The sequence below is a fragment of the Rhagoletis zephyria genome, unplaced genomic scaffold, assembly GCF_001687245.7.
Source record: "Rhagoletis zephyria isolate East Lansing unplaced genomic scaffold, Rhagoletis_zephyria_1.1 Rzeph_scaffold_04107, whole genome shotgun sequence".
NCBI classification, from domain to species: domain Eukaryota; kingdom Metazoa; phylum Arthropoda; class Insecta; order Diptera; family Tephritidae; genus Rhagoletis; species Rhagoletis zephyria.
Window position 1 is genome coordinate 1 of NW_016161190.1, and position 2,175 is coordinate 2,175.

Sequence of the window (2,175 nt, forward strand, 5' to 3'; positions counted from 1 at the left end):
TAATAAACATAGTGGCCCCTGATGATGCTGGAAATTTCAGCGAAACGTTAGGCAACGAAGGTGGAATAAGTGTTTTATTTGTACCATTATATAATAGATCATNTTTACAAACACATGTATGCCAACTTGTATTATTCATTTTAACATCTTTTGTTTTTTCCTTGTATTTCTTTGTTGGATTTAATAAACATAGTGGCCCCTGATGATGCTGGAAATTTCAGCGAAACGTTAGGCAACGAAGGTGGAATAAGTGTTTTATTTGTACCATTATATAATAGATCATACCAGCCTACAAGTGTACCAAAAATATATTCTACAAACTGATCGCTACAAAAACCAAAAAAATTAAACAAATTTTTGTGCTTGCAAATAGCACAATTTATTGGCACTTTGCTATTTAAGTCACTGTCTCTAACGCTGGTTAAAATCCCAACAATTCGGCTGTTTTTTAAAAATTTTCCGCAGAGCGATTACCAACACGTCAACAACGTTGCAGTGTTACCAACATCTCTACAAAATACAAAATCCCGAGCAGTTTCATATCTCCCCTCTTGGAGAAACCGCTATTAAAATATACTTACGCAACATATAACATTTAGATAAACGCTCCTCTTTATCTACATTACCTACTCAGATTCATATAAGTACCAAATTTCCAATTGGGCGTTTTTGCTTTGTCGCATACAATAGATTTACGCACATACATATGTACATATGTACATGCATATGCTCTCCCAAATTGGTGCGCGAAACATATGTAAACACGTGTATATACCAACAAATACGCACATACATATGTACTCACCCAGCGCCTTTTGTCTAATTGCCCGCTAGATATGCGGCTTAAAAAAAAAAAAGTATATGTATATGTACGTGCCAATATATGTATATACATATGTATATGTGACCTGGTCTACGGAAAGGGGGCTTTAGGTGTCAAAAAAATCAATTTTCACTTTTGGTTGATTCGGATGGAAGATGAGATGATTTTCACTTTTAACAGCTTTTTCACAGAAAACTTTTTTCGCACGTAAGCTCCCTTTTCGTAGACCAGGTCACATATACTGAATTACGTAAAAGGCTTCACGAGCTATCCTAATAAAAATATAGTTACTTTTCCATACATACATACGCGCTTCTTCTTCTCACTTTCTCCTCGTTCGATGTCGCATGTTTAACGCTGCATATATACAACTGTGACTTAAATAAAAATCCCCAACTCTGTTAGCTTTTGCACTGCACCTACAAAGCAGTGTTGCTGTACTTAGACGCGCTAGGACAGCACAGTGTCTCAAGAACATAAAATAGCATGGTGGTACAAAATAAATAAACACACATAAATTAAAGTAAACTTAATTAAATAAAATACACTTTTAAATAAATATAGATAAAATATTCTTTTACTACAAATACCATACATATTATTAAACANAGAGAGCACAGTGTCTCAAGAACATAAAATAGCACAGTGGTACAAAATAAATAAACACACATAAACTAAAGTAAACTTAATTAAATAAAATACACTTTTAAATAAATATAGATAAAATATTCTTTTTACTACAAATACCATACATATTATTTAACTACAAATAAAATAAAAATGGAAATAAATCCCGAATTTTCACATTTCACGGCCGAAACAAAGGTATTACTTCAGGACTTTAAATTCGAAAGCCGCAAATTCGACCTATTTTGCCAACGATGGCGAACCTCTCAGTGACGCTGTTAAAAGTAAAAATGAATCTCTTAAGCTGAGATCCCACGATTGCCGCAAATGGAGCAATCTGGAACAATTTTTATTGTGCTGTATTGGAGCACAATAAAAAAATTGTCCCAATGAAATTCTGTACAGTCACACGGTTGCCTCTTTTTATACAATTCTCATTGCCGTAAGTTGGCGAAAAGCAATATAGTGACAATAATTGCCCCAAACTTATCACACGATTGTTCGAACATGCGGCAATTGTGACCATAAAGTGTTGCGCTGACCTCTAAATTCTGTTTTTTTCTCTGTTGTGTAAAAATGGCGTATTCTTAATAAAAAAAATAAATCAATTGCATCTGCTTTGTATATTGAGGGCTCATTTTGTGCAAATTTGTTGTTGTTTGAAAGCAAAGAAGCAAAAACTTGTGCCCAACGAAAACTCACGCATTTATTTAGAAGTTTGATTG